Here is a 27302-nt window from a genome sequence, read left to right on the forward strand (position 1 = left end):
AGATAACCTGGGCCTTTAAATACTGCTTAATCAATTGATATTAACTCTATTTGAATTTAACGAATAAAATAATGCAATTAAAAAAGGGAGACTGTGAACCTATATTGATTTTATTAAAGAAAATGGGGCAATGCTGCTGTTCCTGTAAAAGTTCCTATAAAACTGCTGCCAGTTCTGAGATGTCAACATGGGAGTTTGTTGGAAACAACAAGCAAGCATAATTACGATGTATGCATGTTTATTTATTATTCATTAACTGTTATATGTAAAAACTGAGGTTCTACAAATTTTTACTTTTTCTCTTCAGCATCTAGTTAAAAAATTTAAGTTGATAGAAACTCTTACAAGGCATTTCAGTTTTAAATGTGTCCTTGTACTGGCAAGGTGCAGTGACATTTTTTTTTTTATTAAAAAAATCGAAATAATATCATTCTGTGACACATCATAAAATTCTCAAGTACACTTAATCCAATTCAGTGGTTTCAGATCCTACCCTCAAAGTGAAGGTTCATAATAACCAACTAAGTGGTCTCTGCTAATTCTGTGCTTTTCACACTATTAACAACTTCAGAACACAGCAAGAGAGAAAACAATGGGAAGTTAAACTCATGCTAAAATTTAACACATTACAACATTGTTAAAATAGACAGCACTGTGGGGGGAGATAGAAACCAACCCTGGGCAATTTAGAATCAGCCCTTCCTGAACATATTTGGGGATCTGGGAGAAGAACTGATGTACTAGTATTATTCTGCAGATTTAATTTTAAAATCCCTATGTATATACAGTGATCCCTCGCTATATCGCGCTTCGCCTTTCGCGGCTTCACTCTATCGCGGATTTTATATGTAAGCATATTTAAATATATATCGTGGATTTTTTGCTGGTTCGCGGATTTCTGCGGACAATGGGTCTTTTAATTTCTGGTACATGCTTCCTCAGTTGGTTTGCCCAGTTGATTTCATACAAGGGACACTATTGGCAGATGGCTGAGAAGCTACCCAACTTACTTTTCTCTGTGTCTCTTGCGCTGACTTTCTCTGATCCTGACGTAGGGGGTGTGAGCAGGGGGGCTGTTTGCACACCTAGACGATACGGACGCTCGTCTAAAAATGCTGAACGATTATCTTCACGTTGCTACCTTCTGTGTGCAGCTGCTTAGTGAAGCGACATGCTGCACGGTGCTTCGCATACTTAAAAGCTCGAAGGGCACGTATTGATTTTTCACTCTTTGTTTTTATCTGTCTCTCTCTCTCTCTCTCTCTCTCTCCCTGCTCCTGACGGAGGGGGTGTGAGCTGCCGCCTTCAACAGCTTTGTGCCGCGGTGCTTCGCATACTTAAGCCAAACAGCCCTATTGATTTGTTTGCTTTGTTCTCTGTTTCTGACAGCCTGTGCTCCTGACACGCACTCCTTTGAAGAGGAAGATATGTTTGCATTCTTTTAATTGTGAGACAGAACTGTCATCTCTGTCTTGTCATGGAGCACAGTTTAAACTTTTGAAAAAGAGACAAATGTTTGTTTGCAGTGTTTGAATAACGTCCTGTCTCTCTACAACCTCCTGTGTTTCTGCGCAAATCTGTGACCCAAGCATGACAATATAAAAATAACCATATAAACATATGGCTTCTACTTCGCGGATTTTCTTATTTCGCGGGTGGCTCTGGAACGCAACCCCCGCGATGGAGGAGGGATTACTGTATACAGTATATAAACCTAAAATATCTAACTTGATGAAACACATGATTTGGAAGGAACATTCTGAAAGTGACAAAATGCCACTCCTTCCCAGAACACAACAAATTATCTATACAAAAGCAACAATGTCCCCATCCAACTGTAAGAAGTCTGAGTGCTGATATAACATCCAACTCACATGTCATGATGTGAGAATATTTCGGAGCAGCTGGAACAAAAAGACCACATTATTATGGAGAAAGTGTGCACACATAATGCAGACAGTGCTCAGACCAGGGTTTGAACCTAGTGTCTTAATGCAGAAGCAGCAACAACAACAATGTATTTCTTGGATGGCCCAAAATCACACAAGGAATGTGTCGATGGGCTTTAACAGGCCCTGTGTCTTGACAGCCTGCCAGCCTCGACTCCCTTAAACTCCCCAGAAAACCTTTGTGGGGAAAAAATGGAAGAAATCTTGGGAAAGGCAATTCAGAGATACACCCCCTTCCAGATAATTTGGACATGCAATAGGTGTCAAAAAATGGGGTAAAAAATAACACACAAAATAGAATACAAATAATCCTCTGAGCTAGATTGCCAATCTATCAATGCCACTTCAGAAATCCATCCATCCATTTTCCAACCCGCTGAATCTGAACACAGGGTCACGGGGGTCTGCTGGAGCCAATACCAGCCAACACAGGGCACAAGGCAGGAACCAATCCCGGGCAGGGTGCCAACCCACCGCAGGACCACTTCAGAAATTCAATAGTAAAAACTACAAGGCGAGATGCAAGAATAGATTATACTAAAAACAGAACTTTCACACATAAAGATACAGATTTGTTCAGAAACAAATTAACATAAATAGAAAACAACAGCATCTGTCCATCAGCTAATTGTACTAATTGTACATCATGGCCAGTTTGTAGAAAAGCAGTCAGACAAGCCAGAAAAGGCAGAGTCCTGGAGACCTCTGCCAACCTCCCCTCTACTGGCCATTCTACAGTGCTGGGCCAGCCAATCTGATGAAAGGACCCTTCTACCCCATGATTCCAGTGCTCCTTTATCAGAGGCGACTTTTCCATAGACATGCAAACAACTTGGCAGTAGAGCAGTGGCATTAAGATGCCACGTTAAAATATCAGGAAGAGAAACAGAATAGGCGAGCGTTAGTAACAGTCTATAAATATTGTATTACTTACATGTTTGTACAAATGACTAACAAACAGAGGTGCAGTCTGCACAGCTAATCAGCAGCTTTACTCAGGGTATGCTAAGCTGAAGCTGTAAGTCTTCAGCTGGAATTTAAAAGCTGAAATTGACGGGGTATCTCTTATAGTAGCAGGCAGACCGGTCCATAGCTTCAGGGCCCTGTAACTAAAAGTTTGACTTCCCACTGTTATTTTATTTTTCCAAGACTCATAAGCAGGTCAACATCTTGACATCTTAATGTGAGCTCTGGTTTGTACATAATGATAAGTTCTGATAAGTAAGTTTTGGTCATTTAAGGCTTCATAAGTTTAAAGGAGAATTTTCAAATCTACCTTAAACATGAGCCAGTGTAAGGACTTAAGAAATCGAGCTATGTTTTTGTACTTTATAACAACTTCACCTCCACTTTTGGTATATTAACAGGTACATTTCACCAAACTGACTTATAAGGTTCATTAGTATTACTCACATTTATTTTCATATATTTAGAGGACAAGCAGTTTCAGTTACCCATTTAGTGTCACACACTGAGTCAGAAGCAGAGATTGAATGAGCATCCAAGTGGTTTAAACTCCAGTAACACAGCCATTGTGCCACATGAATGTCATTCTAAATCCTCTTACATACCTTTCTCAACATTACACAAGACATACATTCTTAAAATTGAATCTAGGATGGCTAAACAGAGTGCCAAGGGTCACATGGCATGCCAGCATTAAGAGCGTCACCTTCTTCTTCTTTCAGTTTTTCTGTTAGGGGTCACCACAGCGGATCATCTTTTCCCATATCCTCCTGTCCTCTGCATCTTGCTCTGTTACACTCCTTACCTGCATGTCCCCTCTCACCACTTCCATAAACCTTCTCTTAGGCCTTTCTCTTTTCCTCTTACCTGGCAGCTCCATCCTTAGCATCCTTTTCCTAATATACCCAGCCTCTCTCCTCTGCACATGTCCAAACCAACGCAATCTCGCCTCTCTGACTTTGTCTCCAAACTGTCCAACCTGAGTTGACCCTCTAATGTGCTCGTTGATAATCATATCCATCCTCATTACACCCAATGCCAATCTTAACATCTTTAACTCTGCTACGTCCAGCTCTGTCCCCTGCTTTTTGGTCAGTGCCACCGTCTCTGACCCATATAACAAAGCTGGTCTCACTACTGTCCTGTAGGCCTTCCCTTTCACTCTTGCTGATACCCGTCTTTCACAAATTACTCCTGACACTCTTCTCCACTCATTCCACCCTTCCTGTACTCTCTTCTTCACCTCTCTTCCACAATCCCCGTTACTTTGTACTGTTGATCCCAAGAATTTTAACTCATCCACCTTCACCAATTCTACTCCCTGCATCCATTCCACTGACCTTCCTCTCATTCACGCACATGTATTCTGTCTTGTTCCTACTGACCTTTGTTCCTCTCCTCTCTAGAGCATTAAGAGTGTCACCTGCTGCTCAGTTATTTTTTCATATACTATAAGGTCTGTATTTACCAACAAGTCCACTGGCAGAACTGCTATCATATTAGGAGTATTTTTACAATACCATTTTAAAAATATGTACACATTGATGATGCCATGCTTCAAAAATTACATTAAAAAACAATTACTGTATTTTAGATTAGCAAACTAACTACTAATTAATTCATCTCTGCAAGCAGATGCTCATTTGATTAAATTCTTTATTAGAGTATGAATAAATGAAGTAGCTTTTCTTTATTTAACCCCTTCTCCCTCATCCTAGCATTGTAGTCATGATAGCTCTGCTTGAAATGTTACTGTTTATTTCATAATCTACTTTCACTGCAGTGCACCCCACTTCCATCACTGTACCAGGTGTATTCTGCTAACAGCAGGACTTTGTTAAATTCTTCCTGTGCTGATGCAGAACACAACAACCTGCTAGTTCTGTTTCAACATAAACAGCAAGATGTATACCAAAATTGCCATTTTCATGCTGAGTGTTTTCTGTGTATGCCATGGTCAGCTCAGTTCTTTCTTTTGCATATCATGGAATTCAATTCAATATAATAATAAACTGCTCAAAAGAATTAAAGGAACACTTTGAAAACACATCAGATCTCAATGGGAAAAAAATCCTGCTGCATATCCATACTGATATGGGCTGGGTAATGTGACAGGAATGATAGGATGCAACTTTGTTTGATGGAAATGAAAATTATCAACCTACAGAGGGCTTAATTCAAAGACACCCTGAAAATCAATGTGAAAAAATGATGCGGCAGGCTAGTCCATTTTGCTAAAATTTCATTTTAGCAACTCAAAATCATTCTCAGTAGTTGTATGCCCCCCACGTGCTCCTAATGAAACGACGGATGGTGTCCAGGGGGATCTCCTCCCAGATCTGGACCAGGGCATCACTGAGCTCCTGGACAGTTTGAGGTGGAACCTGGCGGCATCAGATGGACTGAAACATAATGTCCCAGAGGCGTTCTATTAGATTTAGTTCAGGCGAGTGTCGGGGCCAGTCAATGGTATTAATTCCTTCATCCTCCAGGAACTACCTGCATCCTCTTGCCACATGAGGCCAGGCATTGTCGTGCACCAGGAGGAACCCAGGACCCACTGCACCAGCATAGGGTCTGACAATGGGTCCAAGGATTTCATCCCGATACCTAATGGCAGTCAAGGTGCCGTTGTCTAGGCTGTAGAGGTCTGTACATCCCTCCATGGATATGCCTCCCCAGACCATCGCTGACCCACCACCAAACCGGTCATGCTGAACAATGTTACAAGCAACATAACATTCTCCACAGCTTATCCAGACCCTTTCACGTCTGTCACATGTGCTCAGGGTGAACCGGCTGTCATCTGTGAAAAGCACAGGGTGCCAGTGGTGGACCTGCCATTTCTGGTATTCTATGGCAAATGCCAATCGAGCTCCACAGTGCCGGGCAGTGAGCACAGGGCCCACTAGAGGACGTCGGGCCCTCAGGCCACCCTCATGAAGTCTGTTTCTGATTGTTTGGTCAGAGACATTCACAACAGTGGCCTGGTGGAGGTCATTTTGTAGGGTTCTGGCAGTGCTCATCCTGTTTATCCTTGCCCAGAGGAGCAGATACCGGTCTCTACTGATGGGTTAAGGACCTTCTACGACCCTGTCCAGCTCTTCTTGAGTTACTGCCGGTCTCCTGGAATCTCCTCCATGCCCTTGAGACTGTGCTGGGAGACACAGCAAACCTTCTAGCAATGGCACATAATGATGTGCCATCCTGGAGAAGTTGGACTACCTGTGCACCCTCTGTAGGGTCCAGGTATCACCTCATGCTACCAGTAGTGACACTGGCTGTAGCCAAATGCAAAACTGGCAAAAAAACAGTCAGAAAAGATGAGGAGGGAAAAATGTCAATGGCCTCCATCTGTTAAACCATTCCTGTTTTAGGGGTCGCCTCATTGTTGCCCCCCTAGTGCACTGGTTGTTAATTTCATTAACACCAAAGCAGCTGAAACTGATTAACAACCCCCTCTGCTACTTAACTGACCAGATCAACTTCCCAGAATTTTCATTGACTTGATGCTATACTAGGATTAAAAAGTTTTCCTTTAATTTTTTTTGAGCAGTATATATTGCAAAATAGTATATGGTGTAACATTTAATATGCACTAATAATTTTATCAATACACCAAATCTACTTATTATTACTTAAAATATTCATAACGATCAGCATACATTACACATTTTCTATTGTGGAAGTTATTGGGTGTCTTCATTTCAATGCTTGGACTGCTGTATAGAAAATTTAGATAGGTATCTAACTCTACAGTGTCAATTTGTCAGTTATAGTATCTGTACAATTCATACATTAAAAGCTTGTTTTATTGTGGAACTCTTTATTACATAGACATGAATAGAGTGTTCCAAATTCTCATGATAGCCCTCATAACATAACACATAACATCCTCTTATAAACCTAAAACAAGCAGGAGATAAAGTTTACATTTTTATTCATGCATTATAGGCTAATATTCTATAGCTTAAGGTTCCTAAATGTACCCAAAACAGGAGCAAAGTAGGGAGTGTCATAAAATAATACCATTATGACCTGGAATGATAGCAGATTATCTTCCTAGGAGGCTAGGAATCCAATATGCCTAGACTACTAGGTAGCTTTTTGTCTTAGTAAGCTGACTGGTGTGGTCTCTGGAAGGATGGAATAATAGAAAAGGACTACTGGGCTTCTGTGATGGCCTGAATTTATGCTGGTCTTGTGCTTACTTGATGTACCTTTTGGACCAATGGTATGTAGTGTAGTGCAGGGCTGAGTCGCCAGGTTCGGGCCTCGTACCCTTTGACCAATCCTGTTTAGGCCTGATGCATGTCCTTGAAAACTTCTACCAGTCCAGTCCTCCACTCTTACTCCCTTGGGCCTGCATTTTGCTGCATTCATATGATCTCGGGGTATCTGAAGTTCAGAGATTTGATGTTTCCCCTTTCCACCTTTGTAAGTTTACATGAGTTTTCGGTCCAACTGTTTGGAGAAATACAAGGTTGCTATTGACATACTATATGGTCTGCAAAAAAAAAAAAAAAAAAAGTAGAAGCAATTAAAGATAAATGCCAATTAATTTGTGGAAATATAGAACAAAATAAACATATTCAATGTGTTCAACATCATCCCAAAGACAATTTGACAAACAAGCCATTTCTGGCTGACCAGGTTATATGTTTTATTTAATACATTTGACTAAGGTGAAAGGTCAGCATTACATCACAACTCAGAGAATTTGGGTAGCTTTTGTTTACTCCAAATTACCCAACTTCTAGCTGCAAGTTGGTATAGCTTTCATGCACTATTTCTGACTTGGAAGGTCGTATTAATAATCTATCCAAGAGCACATGATTGCAGCATATTTAGTTATTATAGGTTGTGATCCGGTATTCTCTGAGTAGAACATGTGCATATCTGAGTATAACAAGTTTTTCCTAAGATCTATTAATGATTAAAATATTGATCTTTCTCTGAGTTTTACAGGTTTCTCTCAAGATCTGGTAATGGATAACAAGCTCTTTATCCATCTGACCTGGTATGTTAGAAGTACGATAGCTTTTTACAGGAAAAATTTCTAATTTTTTTTTTTCTAAGTAAATACTTTAATCATAATTTTACATTTAAAATAAGAACACAAATCACATCTTCCTCATATAAAATAAGAAATTAGATCTCAGAATCTTTTATGTCACTCCACGCTGAGTTTTTTTTTTGTCTTAGCGATGGCTGCAAGAATAACTCGTTGAATTCGACAAACCAGGCCATCCTTATCTTAGGCATATCTTTACAATGCCCTGGCACTCCCAAGGGTCTTACAGTGTGCCGTTCCAGATATACACCTTGAAGGAGTTTATTTTTGCCCTCTATCTCTGTGCTGTACCCCAAGGGTCTCATATATAAAACCTTGGTTAAATTATAAACTAAAATTTTGCTTATGCTAGAGTGGCACACTCTCACAGTGTCCATGGCTGTTGAAGGTAAAACCATTTTCGTGCCTCAATTGCTCTTTCCCTGTTCTCAACAGGACAATAGGAGATTCCTCCTGACACATCCTGGTCCTCCATGGGACCCAAACTGTACCATCTTCGATTGCCACAGCTTCCAGGTTGACTTGCACACCCATGGGTGCCGCTGCATTGGATCTTCCCTTCTTCAGCTAGCTCCAGTGGCCTGTCCTCCTCTTGCCTGTTCCTCTATTAAGATATTCAGGCAATGAGAGCATATCTGCCTCAAAGAGCCATCGCCCAACCTTCCATCCTATTCTCCACAGATAATTGTGATATTCAGCCAACGAGAGCACATCTACCTTGTGGAGCCATCTCCCAACCTTCACAGATTATTCAACCCGACAGATACTTCCCAACTTGTCCTCCCAACTATTACCTCTCTCCTTCACAATAGCTCTCTCTCTAAATATAAAACAAAACAGCCTCCCTCCACAATAACCCCACTCCATTTTATTCCATGTAAATCTACCATTGACTGACGACTACCAGTTGTCAATAAACCTTAGTGTATGCATTCCTGTGTGCAGCCTACCATCAACACTCGCAAAATGTGTTGTGTTGAAATCAATACAACTATTAAAGGGATTAATCCACATGACTCGCTTCACCACAGCCAGGTGTTTGGCTTCAGTTTTTAACTCAATTTTTGTACTTTATTCCTAATTTTCATTTTGCGCTCTCATTTTGATTGCCTGATCTAAATAGTCTGGTTTTTACTAGTATTCTGTATTGTGTCTTCATCTCTTAGTTAAACCTTTCTTACAACAATCCTTAAAAACAAAAGTCTTTTTCCAAACTGAAGAAGAAAAGGGGCATGGAGATTGGAAGCCTTCACCTAAGACCATTTCTGAAAGCCATAACCCCATCAATGAAAAAGGTCTTGATCTCACCTTCGTAGTCAAGGAAAATCAATGACCTTTTCAAACAAAAGGAATCTCATCAACAACTAACCTTTCTTGTTTGACAGCCAGATTTATTCTGTAACCAAAGATGAATACGGACTTGACATAAATTTCACAAGTATTTCACATTCCTAAAAGACTATTCTTCCCTGTCTAATTTTTTTAGCATCTCAATATATTTTACATCAAAAAGTCATCAATGTAAATGATCACATATAGAATCTTGAAGTATGATTGAGAAACTGAAAGTCCATTAAATAATCGATAGAGCATTGTCAAATATTTAGTCAGTAACTCATCCCCCCATATTTGAATTAAAATATATAGTGTGAATGCTGATGATTCAATTTATATAAGAAAGATTTACAAACTTGACCCAGCAAAAGACAAATTAAACCGCAAAGAAATGTTGTTAATAGTTATTTTACTTAAGGCTCTATAGCTTTTCCTTTTGAATAATCTGACTGATAACCCATTGCCCAGATTATTTTCTGCATGAAATTTTATTCTCTGGTTTCAATTGTAGCCTCCTTAGAGATGACACTAGGGTGGACTTTTCCTGGCAAGTTATCAATAGTGTACATATATTTGAGATGACGAGGGGAAATTGCAACCTTTTGCATGTTAAATACAACAAGAAATTTGAATAACAGGCTGGGAGTTCTTCAGGCACAATGGCTACCAAACCTTACTTGAAATATTTTTCATGTTCAATTCTCTCAATGGGGTGTCAAACTCAGGTCCAGATCTTGAGCCTCTTTAAACTGGCTCACTTCATCAAAATTCAAAATGTGTTACACATGGCCCATGATTACAATTAGTTTTCTCAAAGTCCCTCTTTAATGTGCTTTACAAATCAGGAAGGTATCATGAAGAAGATGGCAGTGTGACATTACACATGCCACTGTGGACACTCTCTTAAGCTGCACCGGTGTCTGGGCTGACCACCCGTGTGGTGAACAGAAATCATATTTGCCTTTCCAGCTCTGTTAAATGTGATTGCTAACCATTTGTGTGGTCTGTGTGACCCCATCACCAGAAAGATCCCATTGTATATATTTTTTTATGTTGTCAAGTGCCATCTGACTGTGCTACAAATTTCTGAATGCCCCTGGACTGAAGTTTTTTCATGACTATTATGCGTTAACATTGATTTTCAATCAATGCTGATTTCATCCTGTAGCTGCTGGTGACTTTACTATCTCGCCACAATGTCCAATGCAAGAAAAGCTGATAAAGAGGGAAGACAGTTTGACAAGAGCAGGATGCAGAATATGCAATTGGGATGAGTAGAGAGGTACCCACGTGTCTTGCTTGTATAGACAATGTGGCGGTAGTTGTTTGTTGATATATTCCAGCTATTGTGTATATAGAGGGTTATTTATAACCCTCAATAAAATTGGGTTTGACACCCTGTTGTAGGGGTATTGGATTTGATGCCATGTGAAACTTAAAGCCAGAGAATATATTAATCAAAAACAAATCATCTCAGTGTGCTTTCAGACGAAAGTATAATGTCTTACTGAAAACCTGCAATTTCAATTATACTGCACATTACACCTAATTAATTTCATTCTTAAATTCTGAAGCAAAGGAAACACCAATAACACATCTGGATTAGTGCATGTCAACCTAATTCGTGGTGATCATAAGAAAGGTAAGGATTGCTTCATGAGGTAGAAGTACATAGCAAACAAGAATTGTTGTGTCAAATATTTGAAATATTAAAATGTATGTGTCAATTTAAATGTTTTAATGTCTAAATGTTCTTGATTATAATAGAAGTGTGTAATTTTTCACCAGTTGATAGAGTGTCCTTAGAGGGCAATATAACTAGTAAAGGATCAAAAATAAAAATAACATCATATTCTTAATCACTGACATTGAGACAGTGGCTCTTAGAGAGGTAGGACCAACCGTGAAGAATCAAATATCAAAAATATGACCATGTTCATGATCAGCAACCTCGAAATAGCATAAAAATCACACACTTGCCTATATTAAGAATCATTTTGTGAAATGAAGTAACTTTGAACTCTTGTATCACATTAGGGGATTAACCTCTTGGGTTGGTTGATGTGGCCTGCAGAACTTCAAGTCCTGATCATGTTTGCTGAAGACACCTATTGGTTTATTCTTTATCATAAAGGTGTAATTTCCTGCACAAAATATGAGGGGTTTTCATGCCTAGAGGGACAAGATGGAGGGAAACACCAAAAACCTCAATGTCATGCAGAACTAGACATCAAGGAAAGTCAAACGGTATATCATAGGTTAGGGGGTTTTTGTACCAGTCAGGTGGCGCACAGTAAAATAACTTAAGTGATTTCGAAGTGTCATGAATACAATATTTTCAGGCAGCATGGTGGTGCAGTGGTAGTGCTACTGCCTTGTTCACATCCCATGTTCTCCCTACATGGAGTTTGCATGTTTTCCCCATGTCTGTGAGGTTTTCTCCAGGAACTCAGGTTTCCTCCTATTGTCTAAAGACATGCAGGTTAGGTGGCATAAACTGGCCCTGGTAATGTTCAAGGTAATGTTCCTGCCGGGGTAGACAGACAAAAAAAAATACACACACACACATATATATATATAGGTGGGTTAGAAAATGATATGAAAATACTTTCACTGGCTATCGAGTCAATAAATCACATTTTATTCTTGGTTTTCATCTCCCATAAATGTCTTTGATGGATTTGATAAACCCATATTTAATTTTTATTTCAGTGGTAGAGACCGATTCTTCAACATACTCAAGAAAAATAAAGTTTATGTATCTGTTGCTATATTCACATTTGAACATTTAGATAAATTTCCAAAATAAATGGAAATTGATGTTTGTTGTCTTTAAAATGCTTTCTGCAAAACTCTAAGCACTACAATTTTATTTCCTTTTATTTCTGAAGTAAGTGGCTGCTGATGAGCAGCATTTCAGTTGCCACAACTATACCAAGAGTCAAAATAGCCTGTAATAGGACATTAAGATTAAGCAGGGAAGCACACAAATCAGACATTCCACAAGATTATGGAGGTTTGTAAAGATGTTTGTACATAACACAAAATATAAAAATATAACAAATACCACCAAATTCCAAATAAAGGAGGGTAATAGACATGACTAACTGAGAATCTCAAGAAGATGTAAAATTTCACTGCTCATTAATCATTTAAGTGTCTTCCTTTCCCCAGATCATCTAAACAGACCCCCAGAGATGTCTTACAATAATAAGAATATTCTGAAACTATCTCAAAGTTGCTAAAATAACCTTTGGACATTTCATACTTTGCCATATCACTAGACCCAGTCAGTCCTAAATCATACTTTGCATGGATTTGGACACGAAACATGTGGACAAATTCTTGATAGCTAGGCAAAGTTTTACTAGACTACAAGATGACCTGAATTTAACGGGTATCTAAATTTGAATATAAAGAAACAAAGCAAACACAATCAACCTAAATATACTTTTCAGGAACAAAGATGAAGTGAAAGTGCTCCCCACAAGGAATGTTAGAGATTGAAAACAACGTATCAGTTAGTCTTTACAAGCAATTATGGAAAGACAGAATGCAACAGGCCTTATTACAGGGTAATCTACATTCACTGCGCAAATTATTAGGAACACAATATTAATACTTGGTAATGTCTCCTTTTAGCTCTCTGAGTAGTCTCAGTTCTTCATGGCATTAATTCCACAAGATGCTGGAAGTATTCATTTGAGATTCTTGTCCATGATGACATGATTGTATCACACAGTTTCTGTAGAATTCTCTACTGCACATTCATGACAGAAATCTCCCATTCTTCCCTTTCAGATCCAGTGAGTAGGAGGGCCACTGTTCGTCACGTTCTTGAAACCAGTCAGAGATGACATTTGCTTGGTAAAATGCTTTGCTGCATCTTGCTGCATCTATTCAAAAATTGCTCTACCAAAGTTAGACTTAACAATTTTGATCTTTGCATCTGCACTCTGCCAAAACACTGAGAATTGTGCGATTTTCATGGTCACTTGGCCCTAGTGATTCAGCCAGCTCTACACCATCAACATTTGTTTTTTAACATCCCTTGTTAAAAACAGTCAATGACTACTTCTTAAAAACAAATCCTGCTGTTGTGCTGCAAGGTTAGCCCAGTTAATATCCATGATTATAATATTCCCATATAAACTTGCCATTTTTAATATTATTATTAAAAATTTTTTATTAAAAAGTTTTATATTTTAATGATGCACATTGAAATTACTCTTTGCATTGGGAGGTCTATATTACACCCCCAAAATAAGGCCTCTATCTCTTAGTTCTTCCAGACAAATCCAGACGTCCTCACTAAGATGAAGCTCATCATCCCACTTAAAAAGATATTCAATTAAATTCTGTTTTACACAAATGGCACCCATCTCCTTTTCTTTTCTATCTCTCCCTTTTAAAAAATGTCTACCCGTCCATGTTATACTTATCTCAGTTTTTGTTAGTTAGTCAGGTATCAGTTGTTGCTATAATATCATAATTATGCAAATATATACAACTCCAACTCACTCATTTTATTTTTGACTCTTCAAGCATTAAGGCAAGCCATTTTTAATGTGTTAAGTATTTTGCGCTTGCATGTAAACATTGTGCTAGAATTTACATTACTATGCATATTTGTTTTTATGTCATTTTCATACAATTCTAAACCTGGCTTACCACGCCAACCCACATTCCCTAGTTTAAACCATCTTCAACTAACTTACTCACATGCCTCGCCAACACATTGGTGGCCCTACGGTTCAAATGTAACTTGTCACAGCAGAACAGGTCCCATTTGTTCCAAAAGAAGTCCAAATGCCCCATAAACCTATACCCTTCTATTCTGCACCAAGATCTCAGCTACGCATTAAGTCTTCTCAATCTTACCTGGACTAACACGTGGAACAGAGAGAACTTTGGTGAAGGCTAACTTGTCAGTTCTGCTCCTCAGCCTGGCACCTAACTCTTTAAATTTGGATTGCTGAATTGACAGCCTGCCCTTATGTATGTCATTTGTTCTAAAGTGGACAATGCCAACTGGATCTCCCTACCCACTCCGGCCAAGAGCCTGTCAACCTTATAGGGAGATTTCCCACCTATGCACCCAGAAGGCAACACACTGTGTGAGACTTTCTAGGTTAGGCGACTAAGGACTCATAATTGGTCATAATTCACATCTACTGAGCAGCAGATAGGCAGAGTTAGGCTTTTGTATCTATGAAATATGCAGCTACATTAGAAAAGTTGTAGTAATTACGACTTAAGCTAAATGCCAGTCTTGAAGATTTTTAAATTCTTAAGGAAGGCTTACTTAGTATGCTGTCAGCATACTGTCTGCTTTCATGACACTGACTAATTCTCTTTAATAAAGTTATTAACAATCCTGTTGATGCCAATATTTTACAGCAAACCTAGTAACAATGTCTGCCTATTTTGATTCCATTTATGACAGTTTACAAAGCCAAGCACAAAAATTAAGGACACTAGAATGAATCTGTAATTAATCTAAAAAAAATGACTACAACATAAGTTTTTTCACCATCTACTCAAAGCATCGTGATGTTCCAACATTGCTGGATCAAAAGCCAGAAGTCTGCATGACCATCATCAGCAAGTCCTTCTGTGAGAACCCTAAATACAAAGAGGACTATTTCATTTATGTTAGGTAGAATGCCCAGAGGGGACTGGGCGGTCTCGTGGCCTGGAACCCCTGCAGATTTTATTTTTTTCTCCAGCTGTCTAGTGTTTGTTTTTGTTTTTTCTGTCCTCCCTGGCCATCGGACCTTACTCTTATTCTATGTTAACTAATGTTGTCTTATTTCAGTTTCTTACTTTGTTTTTTATTTTTCTTTTCTTCATTATGTAAAGCACTTTGAGCTATTTCTTTGTATGAAAATGTGCTATATAAATACATTTTTGTTGTTGTTGTTGTTGTTAAAGGACCTATGAGAGAATTCAGAATAAAAACTGCATTTTACCTTGGCCCATATAGAAAGCAATTCTCTTACCCAAGTAGCTGTACATGAAAGCCAAGCTGGTCTATAATGACAGCAGAACTCAGTAAATGCACATTTAACTCCTGTAATAAACTAAAGATTCAACTTGGAGATCCATCTTGACAGTAAGGACTAATAAAACACAGCAGTAGAGTAAATATGGCCTTGCATATGATTTTGTGACTTTATGTCACGGGTATTGCTATTATAAACACATGGAGCATTCTGACCACTTTTTTCTGATGTTTTGTTTTTTTAGAGAAATAAGATAGTAGAAAGGCTTATTGTCATACTGTATTCCTTTAAGTCATTGTATTAAATAAAGACAATCTATGGTGCTGCAGTATCACCCATTGTATTTGTTACCGACCAAGGCCTAGGGGAACCTGGGCCAGGTACAAACCACTGTTGCTACAGGGTGTAGCCACAGCAATATGGTGTAAAACATAAAAGAAACAGACAGCAGTCCCAAGTCTCAGACCATACTTCTCTGTTCTCTTCTACCTTTATTCTCCTTTTCCCAGAAATATATATATGCTTCAATTTCTGCATAGATGAACATGGTAATCAGTGAAAACAACGGTGCAAACCAATTTCCTCTGTATAACAAATAGTGTAAACACATTTACTTTGAGTACTTGATTAGAAACCAATGTCCCCAGAACTCGTTAATTTTCCAAGGAAGCAGACAGTTCTGTATCTACACATTGTGTGTAGATAAGATACTAAATCAAAGAAGTCTGACTATTCAAAGCAGGTGACTCTTTAGCAAGACAGGTAAATATTTGTGTCCTGTAGATAGCCATCAGCAATAACCTGTAGCAGAAGTTTCCAGAAATTCTGCCTTTTCTTTAAAACACTGGTTTATAGCCCATTACACCCATTACACTCTCCCCTATTTTTTTTTGAGATGTCTCCTGACATCTTGCTCCAAAGGCTCGCCTTTAGTTCAGTGTCTATTGTGCTTCAACCATAATAATCAAATTCTGGGTATGCTGGATACATTATTGTGGGGCTTGGTAACAGATACATAGGATTCTGTATAACTGCATGGACACCAGGATTCCAAGGCTGGTATGATGGCTGCCCCAGTCTGTGGTATGTGAATACTTCTCTGGGTCTGACAGTGCGAGTCGATCTTCTTAAAGTGCCCCCTTCTCTGTCACTCTGGTGTTCTGTTGCTAGGTATTCTTGACCATTTGTGGGTTCCACTGCTTCATCAATATTCCCCACCTGGGGTTCAGCAACACTGGTCTCCATTTCCAGTCCTAATTCCCTTGATGTTCCTTGCAAAGGATTTCTGTCAGTTTCTCGTGGTTCTCGTGGTTCAGGGTAGACCTCTCGGGCCTTGGCTCTGAGCCTGGAGCGTGACTCAGATTCTATGACCTCAGATCTGACATGTGCAGGAAAGCATGGCAAGCGACGGGGGCCATATGAGGTTTCTGCTTCCTTATCGGAGTGATCAGATGCTGAGTCTGGTGTCTCACTATTTGTTTTTGCTGGTCTTTGAATTTTCCTTTTCACTGTGTTCAATTTAGTGTCTTTTTCAAGAGGTAAGTCATTGACAGGGAGCAGGAGGTTGCGGTGTAGTATCCGGGGTGTTCTGCTACCAACTTCTGGCTGTACCTTGTACACTGGGCTGTCTTTAATTCTCTCCACAATACGACATACCTCTTTTTCCCAGTAGTCACGGAGTTTTCCTGAGCCTCCTCTCTCAGATAGGTTTCTGACTAAGACTCTGTCACCTGGTTGAAGAATAGCGCCCCTCACTGTACGGTCATAATACTGCTTACCCTTGGCCGATGCTTTCCGACTGTTATCTGCAGCAATCTGGTAAGCTTCTTTCATCTTGGTTGCCCATTTTTGCACAAAGTCCTGGCTGTCTGTTTCCTCATTGTCAGTTGTAAGATTAAACAACAAATCGATAGGTAATCTTGGAGCTCTGCCATACAAGAGGAAAAATGGTGAATAGCCAGTTGATTCGTGTCTTGTACAATTATATGCATGCACAATTTGTGGTAGGTAATCTTTCCACTTTGACTTTTTCTCTTCTTCCAAGGTTCGGAGCATCTGAAGCAGAGTTCGATTTAATCGTTCTACTGGATTCCCCTGTGGATGATAGGGGGGTGGTGCGGGAGTGAGTTATTCCAGATAGTTGTTGGAGCCTCTGAAATAAGTTATTTTCAAACTCACGCCCCTGGTCATGGTGCAGCTTTGCAGGGTAGCCAAAACGAGGGATAAAGTCTTGGAAAATCTTCTCAGCTGCTGTTTTTCCAGATTTGTTTTTGGTGGCATATGCTTGTGCAAAGCGAGTGAAGTGATCCATCAGAACTAGAACATATTCATAACCTCCTTTACTTGGCTCAAGATGCAGAAAGTCCACAGACAGCAGTTCAAAAGGTTCGCTTGTAGTAATAGAGCCCATAGGTGCTCTGTCTGGGTTACTAGGGTGCTTCTGCTTGATGCAGATGCATTGTCGAATTACATAATCTTCAATCTCTTGCTGCATGTAAGGCCAATAAAACCTTTCTCTGGCCAGATGAATCACCTTGTCAGATCCCATATGTCCCATATCATCATGGAGGCTTTTAAGGACAACTGGTTTCAGCTTATGTGGCAAAACAAGTTGCTTTCTTTTTCCTACTTGCCTGTACAGTACTCCCTTGTCAATGGTGAGTTTGTTCCATTCATGTATCAGTCTCTTTGTTTCAGTTCCCATTTGTTCCTTGTCCTTCTTATTTGGATCCCATCCTCTGCTTTTGAGGTTAATCACTTCACTGATGGTAGCATCTTCTTGCTGTGCAACCCTAATATCATTTGGTGTGATTGTATCAGCACTTCCTGGCAACACATCGTTATCCATTGAGGTGAACTGTAGAGCAGCCACCCATGGCACTTCTTTATCTTTAGCTGCTTTGTCCCCCTGCCAGACAGCTGAGACGACTTCTGGAGATATTGTTTCCTTATACTCAGTGATAGTGGCCTGTAAATCCACAGGGAAGCGGGACAGTGTATCAGCATCTGTATTTGCTTTCCCAGGGCGGTATTTGATGTCAAAGTTAAAGTCTGCTAATTCTCCAACCCAGCGATGACCCACTGCATTCAATTTTGCTGTACTCAGAACATATGTCAGAGGGTTATTGTCAGTTTATACAGTGAAGGTGGGTGCATAATATAGATAGTCTCTAAATTTTTCACAGATTGCCCACTTCAGGGCCAAAAATTCTAACTTGCCAGAGTGGAGATGGTAATTTCTTTCAGCTGGGGTGAGTGTTCTCGATCCGTAGCCAATTACACGTAGTTTACCATCCTGCTGTTGGTAAAGTACTGCTCCTAGTCCTTCGTTTGATGCATCAGTGTGCAAAACAAAGGGAAATTCAAAATTTGGAAAAGCCAGTATGGGTGGAGTGGTGAGTATATCCACAAATTTAGAAATGACTGTACGATGTTCATTAGTCCATTGAACTGGTGTCCTTGAAGGTAGCTGTACATTGAATTTTATCCTCCCTCTTACTGTAGTCAACAAGCTAGATTTTCCAGTATTTCCAATAGTACCATTTAAAAGTTCAAACAAAGGTTTTGCCAACCTGGAAAAGTCCTGTATGAAGGAGCGGTAATAATTAAGGAAGCCCAGCAATGATCTGACTTCTCCAACTGTTGTGGGTTCCTTTTCCACTAATTGTCGGACTGCTTCCAAATCCTTAGGGTCAATCTGTACCCCCTCTTCTGACACTCGACGACCTACGTACCGGATTTGTTGTCTGAATAACTCGCATTTCTCTGGTCGTAATTTTATTCCGTGCTCTCTCATTCGACACAGTACCCATCTCAAGTCTTCCACATGGTCATGAAATGTTTTGGAAAAGCAAAGTACATCATCCAAATATGGAGTGCAACATTCATCTCTCAATTGTTCCAGTACCCCTTCCATGCATCTCTGAAATGCTGCAGGAGCGTTGCTCAAGCCAAAAGGAATGCGTACCCACTCATATAGCCCCCATGGGGTACTGAAAGCAGTGACAGATCTTGAATCCTCATCCATGAAACCTTGATGATATGCACTTCCTTGATCCAGGATTGAAAACCATGAGTAGCCCCCAAGGTTATCCAGTAGGTCTTGAATGCGTGGCAGGGGGTGTCTGTCAGGGATGGTTTTACGGTTTAGCTCTCTAAAGTCCACACAAAGACGTAAACTTAAGTCCTTTTTCCTGACACAGACAACTGGAGAAGAGTAAGCCGAAGTGGACTTCTTTATCCAACCATTGTCCAAAAGGTTCTGGATGTATTCTTTCACCTCTTTGTATAAGGGCTTTGGAATAGCATTGTACCTTTTCTGCACAAGAGTATCATCTTTCAAGTGGATTTTTAGCTTCAAATCTGGAATGCAACCAATTTCACCATCGTCACGTGAAAATACATCTGATTCTTCATATAACATGTGCTTGACTACCTCTTGTTCTTCCTCTTTTAAGTGGGACAAATCTACTGGTGGGTTCCATTTCTCCCTAGCAGTAACCTTGTATTTGTTGCTTCCCTGATTAACTCTACTGTACTCTGGGTGTGCAGCATTGACTTGGCCATCAACTAGCTGGCTGAGTATTACTGGGTCAGATGGTGGGGGAAGGACTGGCCAGATATCAATAATTTCTTCTAGAGTGCCTAATAATGTTCCACTAGGAAGGTAGATATCATGTAAGGTATAATTTTGGAGAGGTATGGTAATTAGTTTTGAAGTACCAGTTGGATTGTCAACAATGGCAGGGAGTAGTTCAATGCCCTCTGGGCAATGATTCTCTGCTAGTGGCTCAAAAGTCATTGTGCCTCGTCTAGGCAAAGCCCTAATTTTACATCTCACTTGACATATTTGACATGCTGAGATAACCAGCCCCTTTTTCCCCATCCTTACTGTAATACCTGGTGATATTGCTTCCCCAGGTTTTACTCCTACTGCAGAGATGATATAATCTGCTGTGTCACCTTTCAGGTTTAATGCCTCACTCAGCAGTGCGCTAAGACTGGTGGTATCGGTCTGGTCACAGTTCTCTCGGATCAGTTCCTCTATAACATTGAAGCCTAACAGTGGACAGTTAACATGACTTTGACTTACTAACAAAGGAATATCAATGGCTACCTGCCCATGCCTGGAGCTCAGTATCTGAAGTGACACCTCAATCCACCCTTCAAATGGAATCTCAGTGCCATTTGCTGCAGTAATACAGAGTGCACTTCCTGTTAATAAACTCTCAAGTGACTGAATCTTAACATCAGGCAATGTCTTCCTTACCCACTCTCTCCCCACTATGCTAACCTGTGCTCCTGTGTCTAACAGCATTTGTGTTTGCATTCCATTGATTACACACGTGACCATGCAGCGACTCCCAATTAGTTGGGCAGCACGTTTTTCTTTAGGGGGCAGTAGATATGTGTTTTGCATTGTGGTCGTCTCAGTCTGGGGGGGACCTGTTACTCCTGTTGGTCACTGGTTGTCCCCTCTCCAGTGACCTTTCCCAGTTTCCCGATTCCCATCTCTTAGTACAGCCAACAGCTCTGTGTCCCATCAAACCACAGCGAAAGCAGTGAGTACACCATTCTTTTCCCTGCTGGGCACATTCTTGACATCTTCTTTTAGGACTATCTCTTGAGACCTGAGTGTTTAATTGTGGCAGTGCACGGACATCTGTCCGAGTACTGTTACCAGTATGCTTTGTGATCTTTTCAAATTTTTTTTTTAGCATAGACACTTGAGCTGCCAGCTGCTCAAGGGTAGTATTATGAGCTTGATGTGCACAAAGAACTTTCAAATTATCATTATCGTTATGGTTCACAATCTTGTCAAATTGTTTTGCTAGTTCGGACACTCGAGCAGTTAACTGCTTTATAGCTTCACTGTCAACTTGCATTCTATCGTTTGCTTGACTCAGTTCAGTCTGATCAGCCTGTGAACTGCCCTTTTGTTGTACTGAATTTACAGAGACTGACCTATGTTCACTCGGAGTGTGAAGACGCTTTATTCTCTCTGCTTCCTCCCTGGTAGATTTAGTTATCTTCTCTACAATTATATCATCAGTCACCTTCAAGTCAGTAAGAAATGGTTTTATGTCTTGTCTGATGTTGTTATTTTTTTCATTGAACCCTTGATAAAGGGTATGAAGAAATATGCCCTGAACTAATTTTCTGTCGTAACTGAATTCAGCTCCATGCTGCTCTGATGCCTGCAGCACGCGTTGTCGAAGATCCATTATCCTATATACAAAATGTTCGGGTGTTTCCCTATCTTGTTGATTTGTGTAGCTCAGTTCCTGAAACAGTTCTGTGCTGCTTTTATCCCTAATGTGTAACCTAAGAAATCGTTTGAGCTCATCTAATGTGAGATCATCTCTACTCATAAGAAACCTTTTGAAGATACCAAGTTTAACTACTTTTAGTACGGACTTAACAACTTCAAATTCAGTAAATCCCTCATGTAACCCTACATCTATTTGTTTGCAAAGGTTACTGTATGACATTTCAGAGCCCCCATCATAGATTTGCCCACCATGGACTTTGAACTCCCTTCGAGGCAGAAAAGTAGCAATATCAGTGAGTCTTACCACTTGATCTGAAGTCATGTAAGGAAGACATCCTTTCTCCAAGTCCATAGAGTTCCTCCTAAAATTTTCAAAGTTTCGGCCAAAATGTTTAGCTCGGCTCGAATGAATATCTTGATCCGGCCCTGCAGTGGTAACACCTGTACAATCCATACTCCTAGCAGGGTTGAAATTCTTTTTGGTTAGGAGTTGTGAAATCATATCCTGGAAATGAAGTAAGTGTGACATGCCTTCGTCCTCCAAATTTCTCAACTTTTCACTCTTAATATAATCAAAAAGGAAATAATAAAGTTCTTGTTCACCTAGTTGTGAGAGTTCTACAGTTTCATCTCCTCCTTCATCTCCTATACTTGCAGCCAGAATGCTGAGTTGATTGTAATCCAGCAATATTAATTTCTTATGGATATCCCAGATCAGCATCTTGCGTGGTCCGGATGTTGCCATCTCCCTTCTGTACCTGAAGCTGGGCTCTCTGGATGACTCAATTACAGGAGTTGTCCCTGAAGTTCCACAACAGGAATTACCAGGTGTAGTGATGACTGTCTCCATGACAGGGTGCTGATCCCGGACGAGCCCCCAATTGTTACCGACCTCAGGCCTAGGGGAACCTGGGCCAGGTACAAACCACTGTTACTACAGGGTGTAGCCACAGCAATATGGTGTAAAACATAAAAGAAACAGACAGCAGTCCCAAGTCTCAGACCATACTTCTCTGTTCTCTTCTACCTTTATTCTCCTTTTCCCAGAAATATATATATGCTTCAATTTCTGCATAGATGAACATGGTAATCAGTGAAAACAATGGTGCAAACCAATTTACTCTGTATAACAAATAGTGTAAACACATTTACTTTGAGTACTTGATTAGAAACCAATGTCCCCAGAACTCGTTAATTTTCCAAGGAAGCAGACAGTTCTGTATCTACACATTGTGTGTAGATAAGATACTAAATCAAAGAAGTCTGACTATTCAAAGCAGGTGACTCTTTAGCAAGACAGGTAAATATTTGTGTCCTGTAGATAGCCATCAGCAATAACCTGTAGCAGAAGTTTCCAGAAATTCTGCCTTTTCTTTAAAACACTGGTTTATAGCCCATTACACCCATTACATATGGCTCCACTCAGATCCCAATCCGGGAGTTTTTTCTTGTTGTGTTTGCAAGACTATTTCTAATTATTATCTATGTTTTGTAAGATTTGTTTAATTTAATTATTATGACATCATGCCACCATTTTCTGGAGTTTTATTTCAGTTGTTACAATGATTTGTATTTGTTGCTGTTCCGGTTGCTATCAGGTGACTGATGTTGATCAACATAATCAGCCAATATTGTGAATAAATTAAAAAAAATATTATATATGATGTACAAAACCAATTTAGGTTTCAAGTTAAATACAACAAAATGCCAACAAAGATACCAAATACAACTTCAACAGTACAGTTTGGTTTTCAGAAAACATTCAAATATAAATTTAAATATTTAGTAGAAGGACATTGTTATGAACTGGAGCCTCCATGAAAGCAAAAAGACGTGAGGCCTGAGTGATACTCCCAGGCTTCACTCGCTAGGCCAGGCCTTTACTGCCTGTATAGAATAAAACCTCACCCTTCTGGGCTAATCACCACTTAAATGGCCTGCCGCAGGCTTTGCAGGCCTAAAATGGATGAAGCCCACAAAATAACCTTGAAATGTCCTTCAATATCACAAATCGTCCCACCAGAGGAGACTAACCATAAACCTTGGCTGTTGCAAAGATGTGATAAAAAAGCCTTTAAAAAAATGAAGATTTATTTGAAAAATACATAGGGCTGGGGGCAGTTCTTAAATGAGAAGGACAGGGGACCTTGCCTCTTATGGTTCCACACACAAAGAACATGGAAAATAGTTTTATTTAAAAAGACAATACATAAATATAAGCGTAACAGAAATACATAAAAATAAAACATAACAATTCAGAAACTGATAAAATAAAATACATAAAAAAACTTAATACCATCACACACACAAAGTTTAATAATGGCTCACCTATCAATAGTGATGTGTGCTAAATTCAGTAATATGGCTTAATGCTACCCTAGAGAGAGACCTGATATACAAGCTTTAAAAAACCTTTTGCTCATCTGGCTGCAGTTGTCCAGAAGTGAGTGCTTGCCTCAACCATCTAGCTACTACAAAGGATTAGTGCAAAGTTCAGTAAAAGTAAATTGGGATTTGCAGAATTCAGGCTAATTCAATTCCAGAAATCCTGGATTCAGCCAAACCTGCATTTCTGGAACAGATTTAGCCAGAATTATGTGATTCATGAGACCAAAGATGTGGATAACTCGCTAATCCAGCTTTTTGGAATGAGTCAGGATTTGTTTGTTCCAGAAATAAAGATTAAATGAAATCCAGCTTCGTTACTGGAGTTACGAATGCCCTGAAACTAACCGGCAATAGAGCAAGTTTAAAATTAAGAACTGATGCTTTTTAGTCTCAATAATTAAAGAGCAGAGCATCTAATCAGAAGATCAAAGATCGTAAAAGTCGTGTCAGAAATGCTAATTACAGCTACACTATTTATGAAGTAAAAATGCAGACAAAATGTTGTGCGCCTTCCTGAACAAACTGTCTACACAGAAGCTCAACTCCTTCATCAAATTCTGCCCAGAGAGATGTAATCAGACCCTGATCAGATAGAGAAGGGTTTGCATAAATGTTACCATTTTACAGCCAAGACTTTAATTCATTTTTTTGCTAATGGCAGCTTTCTTCACAACATTACAGACCTAATTCATGACAGCAAAGTGATCACAAAGGTGTACCTAACTTTGAAGCAGTGCTTGTATTCACACACATACACACAAACCCACATACACACACACACAGACCGATTTAATCAAAGAGGAATTTCACAGAATCACATGCAGGTCAATCCAATTGAAACAACGGCAGTCTTTTCTAAGCAATTGTAACTGATAATACACTCACTGGTGGAACTAGCTGACCATTTTCAACCTTTCTGCAGAGTCCATCAATTTTAAAAGGAAAAACCTCTGAAAACTTTTTCCTTCTACTAATACTTATTATGCTAATTAGCACATTTTCGATTGGGGGTACTTAATAAAATAAGGCAACAACATGACTACTGTATGGTACTGTAGTTCATTTGGCTGATGACTGTTATTTCAAGCTCTAGCACTTCACGTTACTAGTTTAATCTCTGTTTTCACTCTTACTTTTACTTATTTAGGTAGTTTGCTGTGGAACATTTGTAGCCATCCTCACAATGGCAGATGGTTACTCCACTAGATTTCACCCCTTGCAAGTTGTATTGGATAAAAGCCTCTGTCAAACGAAGAAATGCATTACAGGATTTCCCAATGCAATTGGCTGGATAGATGGAACAAACATGAAGGAGGCAATTATGTTGTTCTGTTTTATTGAGAACAAGCAACAAAATCAGGGTGAAACTGTCAATATAGCCATTATTGCATGTCTCTTTGACTGCATTCACCTTATCATTTTTAATCTACAAGCCCTCTATAATGATCACTACTGCAACATACATAAACTCAATAACTTATTTGTAACTTGGTTACTATTGCAAAAAAGGAATACAATGCTTACTTCAGATTATATAACATTTCATGTAACATAATGTCATCAGCAGTGTATTGTGCACAATTCAGTCATTTACTACATAAAGTTGGCACGGATCAGTGATTATCTGTTTTATACAGTCACTCAGTCAGTGATATTCCTCCATGCCATCTTCTTTTCCTTAACAGTTGCTACTGCTGCCGTATTATTCCTCTTTCAGAACATATGTCGATAATCTCAATGCACTGCTACCAACACCTCTTGCTCTGCTGGCATGAAGGTTGTTCCCTCTGCTTCTCAAACTTGAAGTCCATTGTTGGATCATCTGTTTACTGCTCACCTCATAAGGGCTTAAAAATAATACCATGAACATAAATTAATCTGGATCAATGTATATGGGATTACACAAATCGGTTGAAATCTGGCGTTGTGGCATCGGCTAATCCACTGGTGTGAAATTGACATATAGCAAACTGGGATTCACTCTGAGATCCAGGATTGTCTAATACATTTTTCTGAAACAAACCCCTGGCCTCTCGTTAAAGTGATGCATGTGGTGGTACTTACTAAATGAGAGGCCAACACCAAACCTACATTGGATCTTAGAGAACGAAAGGAGACGAATAACAGCAGTTAACAAATAAGTAAATGGTTGAACAGTGCTATCAAAGTAATGGCTCATAACTGTCCAACTAATTGAATGGACATATTTGAAAGACAGAGGATCTAAAATAATGAAATAATAGCTAAAATAAAGGGATTTGCAAAAAAGAAAAATGTTCTTCAGGTGAAGAGTCCTTAGTTCAAATCCTGGCCTGTAAACTATCTTCATGGCATCTGCATGTTCTCCCTGTACTTCAGTTGTATTCATTTGGGTAATACAAGCTCCTATCACATCACAAAGACATTCATGTTAGGGTGACTGACAATTATAAATTGTCTCTCTGTTAATGAGTGACAGTCTATGTTTGAGTGGCATCTGATTGAGGACTGCTTTCTAAATGCTTAGGCTCGTCATAACAATTGACCAGAATAATCTGCCTATACGTCTTGAGTATATCATTTTATCCAAACAAGCCAAGCCATATTTAAATGAATGAGCATGTTCTCATACACACATTTGCCAGTCCAAAGAATTTCTACTCTTTATAAGCAATGATCATTTTCTAAAAGTAAACTTGTTACTTAATTTTTCAATGCTCTTTTTATATTGTAGAATTACATAATAGATTTATATTTAAATAAAGTAAATGCAAATGCAGTACTGTTTACAGTAGGAATATACAAAGTTCTGATGAAATATTATGCTCTGTTTCAAATACAGAATATCTTGAACATTAACTGATTATGCATATCATGTCTCCACAGAAAAGTTGACAGGTAATTTATGCACAGCCTTCATCGTTATGTAAGTGGTTGTTAGTTTTATTACGAATACAAAGTTTATTTTAGCAGATGGATGGCAAGGCAATTAAAACAAGATTACTATATTATTGCAAATGACAGTTGAAATAGTCTACATTTTTACTTACCGTATTCCTCAACCAATTCTGTTATTTTTTTTTTTTCAAATGTTTTGGAGAAATTACTCATAAACAGATTTGATTTTTTTCAAAAGCAGAAGCCTGTCTACTCCCTTTAGTTGGTTTGGATTTTTTTTCATATTTTGCTATCCTGTCCTTGAAGAATTGCTTGTTTGATTCGAGCATGACACATCACCATGGAGGAAAGCAATACCACCATGATGATTCATGAGAAATCCCTTGTTTAAAAGTAATTCAAAATGAAAACAATTTACAGGAAAAGAGGCATTTTAC

This window comes from Erpetoichthys calabaricus, chromosome 11 (assembly GCF_900747795.2).
Source record: "Erpetoichthys calabaricus chromosome 11, fErpCal1.3, whole genome shotgun sequence".
NCBI classification, from domain to species: Eukaryota; Metazoa; Chordata; class Cladistia; order Polypteriformes; family Polypteridae; genus Erpetoichthys; species Erpetoichthys calabaricus.